The sequence below is a fragment of the Mirounga leonina genome, unplaced genomic scaffold (genome assembly GCF_011800145.1).
Source record: "Mirounga leonina isolate KUSES-001 unplaced genomic scaffold, KU_Mleo_1.0 Mir_94, whole genome shotgun sequence".
Taxonomy (NCBI): domain Eukaryota; kingdom Metazoa; phylum Chordata; class Mammalia; order Carnivora; family Phocidae; genus Mirounga; species Mirounga leonina.
The window spans coordinates 3,752,483-3,759,907 of record NW_023270855.1 but is presented as its reverse complement, the minus strand read 5'-3'; positions in this window follow the sequence as shown (position 1 = coordinate 3,759,907).

Sequence of the window (7,425 nt, the reverse complement as noted above, 5' to 3'; positions counted from 1 at the left end):
TGCCTGGCCAGGACCGGCATCCCGAGCCAATGTTATAAATCTCCCTCCCTTTCCCAGGGGCCCCTGTGGCTTGCTCTGCAACCCTGCCCCGTTCTGGGGAATGTGGTCCATCGACACAGCTCAGGAACGGCTCTCCTCAGCCCAGACCCACTCTGAGTCAGGGCAGGGGGGCGGTGGAGGAGGTGGGAAGGCTGGGGCTGTGGTAGGGGAGACGCCCCCACTGCTGGATATGTACATTCCGTCTCTGCTTCCCACATGCCATCAGGGGTGTGAAGTCCTGAGTGACTCCTGGTGCCCAGTGTTGGCCCCTTGTGATGCCACGCCTCCTGTCCTCTGTCTCCAAGGTCTTGGGTAGGAAGGGCACTCAGAGAACAAGAGCTCCGGCCCCTGGTCTTCAGGTGGAGGTGAGGGATGGAGGGCCTTGGAGCAGCAGGGCCTACCCCTGCTCACCTAGCACGACCTCCATCAGCAGGGACTGCGCAGGCCAAGGAGCCAGGGGAGCCAAGGGGCGGGTGAGGCTGGGGCTGATGACTGCTGTCTGCAAGGGACGACAGCCAGACGAGTTAGGACGGTTTGTTCCCGTAGCTGGGCCCAAGGGAACCTGCCTGACCACACCTCAGCTACGCTGGACCTGACATCTGCTCAGCAGCTAGCCCTGTCCCTCTCAGGCCTCCATATTCATTCCTATGCAAAGGGGGACGGACATGGCAATAGCCCGGGGCCCAAGGTCTACTGTTTCTGGGGCTGATGGGGTTGGCAGGTCCTCCCAGAGATCAGGTGACCCATGCCCTGCAGGGCGGGGGGAGGAGGGGGTTGGTGCAGTTCCCGGACAGGGGACCTCACACAGGCTCATAGCCTCCAGCACACACGGGCACTGAGGCTCAGAGATGGGAAATGACAGACAGACCCTTGTCATTGCAGCTGAGGGCCAGAGTTCAGACTAGAAGTCTGGCAGGAATGACTTACAATCATAATAATCATGGCAACTCATTTCTGCAGCGTTCGCTACATGCCAGGCTTTGTTCTGAGTGCTTTGCATGAGCCCACTTATTCATTCCTCACTGCTCGGCTGAAAAAGAGGTGCTGATACGATCTCCATTTTACAGATGAAGAAACTGAGACCAGGGCTAAGTCATTCACCCAAGGTCAAAGGGAAGTGCCGTCCAGTTTACCCCAGTGCTACTCCGTGGGTGGAGAGAGTGAATTTGGCTCCTCCTACACTCACTGGCACCTCACCCCGAGCCCCCCAGCCTGGCTGTCAGCAGCTCCCTGGAGCTCCGGACGGAAAAACGATTGTGTTGGCCCAGGGCTGCTGGCGAGGCCTGGGGGCTCCCTTCTCTAGGTCCTGCCGAGGGCTCACTGGGAGACCTGAGACGGGCCTGGAGAGGAGTCGGGAAGGGGGGCACTCACGCAGGAGTGGGATGGGGCCCCCACGGAGTCAGAGGGGACACTGGAGCCCCACCGCTCCCAGAAGTGGGATGAGGAAGCGGGTCTCTAGCCTGGCCTGTCGAACACAGTTCCTGGCCTGTTTCCGCCACAGCCCCAAAAGGCACCGGCCAATTTCCCTCACAACTGCAACAATGACAGAGTGTTTATGGAGCACCTACTGGGTGCCCACAGGCCCTGGGAGAGCAGACCTGATCCCTGCCCCCTGCACCGTCTGGCAGGGGCCGCAGACAACGGGGTGAGCCGTGACAAGAAAGCCACCCGGCGCGTCGCTGTGCACTGAGCACCCACTACACGCTGGTGGTTCCCATGCCACCTGACCCTCCCAGCAGCCCCTCGGGTGGGTGTCAGCATTCCCATTTTCGAGAAGTGGCAACTGAGGCTCCACAGGGAAGAGCACTTATCTAGCGTCATCCAGCTAGAAAAGGCAGCGAGCGCCAGGACCCCACCCCAGATCATCTGACGCCAGAGCCCACCACCTCCCCTAAACCTGTCCTGGAAACTCCTGGCATTAGGGTCGTGGGAGTGAGCTATCGTGCGCAGGGCAGCATGGGATCAGGGCCCCGGCTGGAGGGGCAGCCTCCCCCTGCGCTGGGAATAGCAGGGGGCCTGGACCTCACTGGACACCATCCTTTCTTTTACAATGATGCATTATTTATCTAGCTTTAGCCACACATTTGTGAACTCTCTGGATAATTTTGGTCTGTCCTTTTAAGCAACAACACAGTTATAATTTAACCATTTAAGAGGAGATGAAGTCTACACAATGTCTTCTCTGTGTCTCTGAAAAAAAATTTACCACTACAAACCATTTTCAGGCCGCAGCATGGTAGAGTAAGAATCCGGGTGCTTATTGAGAGGGGAAGGGTTACCTGCACCTACACGAACGGCCTCCACCTGCTGCGTCGTTGGTGCCGGTGAGCCTGCTTTTAAGGGTGGCTCTGTGTCCTCTCGTTGTTGGACTCTTATTGCTAAGAGCACTTAAGGTCTGCTCTGAAAAGTGGAAAATGAGCTTGATGCCTCTTGTTGGTGCCTAGAGTGTCAATGATTCTGTTGTGAGCACAGTTTAGCAGCAAAGGGAATTTATCAAGAGAATCAACTCTACCAAGTACTCAAGTTCAGGAAGCTCTGGGGACTCAAGGACTGAGACTGGGGTCTCGACACAGCGTGGCTTTTAGCCTGCATAGTACATTTGTGCCAAGTAGAGAAAAGTTCCATTTCCTCGAGACACTTGACTGCCATCTGCTGGGAAATTGTCCTGGTGAATAAACAAATATATCGCGACAACTGTGTAAATAGCACTCTGTAGAATTGTGTAGTGCACAACTCGTACAGCTCTTCGTGGCAGAATTCTCTTTCTCCACCGCATTTTACCTTTTTCTGCCTCCGTTTTGCACTTTCATACCTTAGATGGGCTCTATCTTTGTGGTCAAAATATGACTGCTCTATAACTCAAGAAACAAGATCCCTCCCCCACTCATCCCCAAAAATAAAAAAGTCTAGGTAAGGATTCTGGTCCAGTTTGAGTAACATTGCATCACTAAACCACCTCTGTGACCATGGAAAGGGAATATGTGTCAGTCAGAGTGGGCAAGGTTAATGCTCCTAACAAGCCACCCAAAACCTTAAAGAACAAAGGTTTATTTCTCACTCACACCGAACGTCCACCCCCTGTTTGAATGGAGGCTCTACTTACCTTGGGCTTTCAGGGACCCAGACTAAGAGATGCTATGGCTCAAAACATGCTCCCACCATCGCCATGACAAAGGGTCATGAAACTCACCTGCTGGCTCAGAAAGCTTCCACCCAGGAGATACACGAGCCCCTGAGCTCGCAGTTCATAAAGCAAGTTCAGGGCTACATCCAACCTCAGAGGGCGGGGAAATACAGCCCTGCCCTGGCCTGGAAGGAGGGGGCTGGATGAGGAGGATCTGAATTTTCATCACATTCCACCTTTGGGGCAGGGCACTGTGACTGTTACAGCCTGGGATGGAGGAGTGGGAGCTCCCCAAGCAAGGGAGGAGGATGCCGGCTGCCCCAAACCAGAGTAGCAGCCGGTGGTCAGCCAGCCCAGGGTGGGAGGGCCATGTGTCAGCAAGAGTGCACAGAGCAGCCGCACCCAGCCTCTGGACGCTGCAGCCTGCAGGAGCCCCAGGGGACCCACGGGGACCAGAAGTCCGGGGAAGAAACACACACACAGTCCCGCTCAGGGAGACGCGCCTGGGCAGCCCTGCCTGGACTCCTCGAAGCTGCTGTAGATGCAGAGTCTCTCTTCGTTTTGCCTTCTGGTTCTTGGGGCAGCCTCAGTGGGTGGAGAGGTGCCAGGCAGAAAAGGAAAGCTTATCGCCATCCCTTAGAGTTACAGACCCCATTTTACAGAGGCTAGCAGCACCTGTATTCGGTCAAGGAACTGTCTCCAATTCATGGAGCTGATTGGAAAACCTGCACTTACCAAGTGCCTTGCACAAGCCAGGCCCTTGTTCACGTCTCCGGAGTTCCTGTCTCTGGTTCCACGGACAAGAAGGCGCAGACGTCAGGGGCACATCGCAAAGCCAGGCAGGCCCACCTCTGAGGCCTCAGCCCTCCCCATGGTACCCTCAGGATTCGGAGGGGTTGTCTGGGGTGGGGGGAGCCGAGGGGAAGGAGCGGTGGGCATTTAAAGGGATGATGGGTCTGACACACCATCAAGGAACTCTGGGAACCAAACGGGCAGCTGCAGGCTGCATTTAAGGCACATTCCTGAGCTCCGAAAGGAGAAATAAAAGTGTTCCCTTGTCTGTGAGTTGAAGAGACAGCAATATTGTGGCGTAACTAGGACCAGATGGGCTCCAGGAATTTCCAAAGGCCTTTTTGCATATTAGACAAAATAGCCTCCCAGCCACACACCATAACTTTGTCTAGCCGCCTGGGTATCGGTTACCGAGACGACCAGCAGGCTGCGCGCACTGGCTCCCGGGTCCCAGAAGGCAGTGGGCCTCTGGCCCAGCAGGAACCCCTCCCTCCTTGCGTGTGACACCTTGGCCAGAGCTCCAAGGCCACGGCACACGCAGAGTCGGAAAAGGGGCGTGAAGTCCCAGGAAGAGCCTAGCCAGAAGGCCCCTGCTGTGCAAACCCTCCACTCCCCCACCTTCCAGAAGGGGGAGGTCACGCCCCACGGGGCACCCAAAGGTGGAGCACATGAAGTGGCTCAGCGCCAGGCTCTGGGGTGAGCCGGGGAGCACACCCCAGCTGGGAGACAGACCCTCCCTGCGCCCCTTTCCTCATCTGCGAACACAGCTGTGCGAGGATGTGCCGGCCGGGTGCTGGGGCTAAGCCGTGAACCGGAAGCACTGCGCTGTGTTGGCCGCCATTATCGTGGCCTTTGGAAAGGTCTGGCTGTGAGACCATCCTGCCTCATTCCCACCGGAATAGTATTATTAGCTAACATTAATTGAGCACTTGCCTATGCCAACACAGCTTATGAGGGAAAAGACTCAGGCTCGGGGCAGTGATTTGTCTAAGGAAAGCCCGCACAGCCAGGCCAGGGAGTGGCCCGGCTGGGAAGCTAATCCCAGCTCTAGCCACCGTGTTACACTGCCTCCCAGGGGCCCAGCTCCGGCATGGAGCAAGGCCCCCGCGTCCCCAGGTCTCCAGTTTCCTGTCCGTGCAACAAGGGGTTGGACGGTGACTCAGGAGGGTCCCTCCCACACTCACTCTCTGGATCCTAATTCCGTCCTCGAATGCCCCAGAGACTCTGTGCCAGCCCCACTTCCATAATGTCACACAGTCCTTGGAGAGGGAGAAGTGAGCCTCAGAGAAGGGATGCCACTGGCCCCGGGTCACTCTGCAGGCCAGTAGCAGAGGCAGGTTCGAACCCAAGGCTACCAATTCCACAGCCTGCGTCCTTTCTCTAGAGACCCCCTCGGCAGAGCTCATGGTTCCTACTTGTCCCGTCAACAGTGTCTTAATCCTAACAGTGACAAGGGAATGCAGAGAAAAACACCCGGGAGGTGGCAGAGCCCATCCTCTGCCACTTGGCCAGGTGTGGCCTTGGACAAGTGCTCTGTGCCTCTCTGAGCTTTGGTGTCCTAGACCTTAAATGAGGTTCAAGGTCCCCGCCCAGGGAGGCCACTGTGAGGATGAACAGGGAGAGGAAAGAGAGGGGCACGGAGGCTGTGTGGCTTGTCGTGGGAGGGCGTCCCCACGTCCTCTTCCTGAAAGCACTTTCTATCGGTGCTCAACATGGCCCCTCTGTCCCTCCCTCCTGCCACCCCTTATAAGAAGACTGACAGGAGGAATCCAGGAGGCTGGGTTCTGGTTCATTTGCTCACCGGGGATGTTAGGCTCCTTTACAGCCCTCCGTGGGCCTCATGCTTCCTACAGACAAAGCAATGGTGGTGACTGCCCGCACTGAGCCAGGATCTGAGCAGGCCCTCTGCGAAGGACAGCCTTCCCTTTCCTCCACCCCAGCGCGCCCCATCCAGCTGCAGTGGCGCGAGGCTGGGCCTCCGTGTGCTATCTGCGCAATGAGCAGGTGGGACAGCTCGTCCCAGGGACCCTCAGCTCTGACTACACACATGCCAATTCATAAAGCACTTCTCAGCTGCCTGCTTGGTTTTATTTTTAAAAATTCACTTTGTGCTTGCACAATTCAAGCTGCAGAAAGCCCAATGTGCGTCCTACAGCTGAAGAGCATCTCAAGGGCAGGACACGGACGCTGTTCATCTTTCCAGGCCCCAGCTCGAGCAGATGGCTGCTTACCCACTTACTGCCACTCTGCCCGCTCCCTGGCCCTGCCACCACTCTCCACGGACCAAGGAGGCTGCTTTTTCCCCTCCAGGTTCCCGGTCTCATCTGGACACTGGGGTGCTGACATCTGCCTCTCCCAGGATTGCTGGCCAGGGTGTGCGCCAGGGAGGGGCTGAGAGGTCTGGGTGGCCTGCAGGACACAATGCTCCCCAAGATCGTCTCATTCCAACCCTTTGCCCAAAAGTTATGGGGAAAGGGCACCGGTTTTGCAGTTAGATGGACTTGGGTCCATTCCCTGGCTTTTCCGTTGCCTGACTGTGTGATCTTCACTTCTCTGAGTCTCTGTCTCCTCATTTTTAAAAGTGATCATGATGATGGGTAATGTGTACTGAGTGCTTACTCTGAAAATTAATAAAGGAAAACTTCACTAGCATGGCACCGGGAGGCCAGCAGGGGGAACCCTCACATCACACCACTGGACGTCAATTACAGGAAGCGGTCATTCAGACCCCAACAGAAGAACCCTCCACAGGAAAGAATCGTCATTTATAGCTCCCAATAGGAAAAGATGCACACTGCATCTCCTACAAGAGACTGACTACCCCAGCAACTCAGCCTGTGGGAAACCGTCGGCGCCCTCAACTCTTGCTTTTCTCCAGCTGGGCTTTCCTTCAGAACAACCCCTCTCAATTTCCTCCCCTTCTCCATAAAATAATGTTCCTCTCCTTTATTAAGGACCAGCTTATGGGTTTTGCCATAGCTTGTTTGTCCCACATTGCAATTGTCTGCCATTCCCAAATAAACCCATTTTTTGGGGCTGGTAAAATAACGGATTTCTTTTTAAGATCAACAACTCCATGCTGGACCCTGCTTTAAGCAACTTACAAACTTGTTCAATCCTCGTGACAACCGAGAGGTAGGTACTATGGCCCCCACCTTGCAGATACATGAGCTGAGGCATAGAAAGGACAAGTCACCGGGCTAGCAAGGGAGGAGGTGAGACTCAGCCAGGCTGGTGAGGGATGGGAGCCCAAGCATTAATCGCTGTACCCTGCAGCCTCAGAAAAAATCCCGGGACAGTATCACTCCCAGGGTAGGGCACTGAGCCTCCCCATGTTGGCCCTGAGCCCAGATCAGGGTGTCGCCTGCCAGTGTTGGCTGAGCAAAATAAAACCAACTCAAGAGTGGGTCTCCCTGGAGGAGGTCCTGGCCTTAAACCTCAAGCATTTGGCTGAGGAGCCAGGGAGGGTC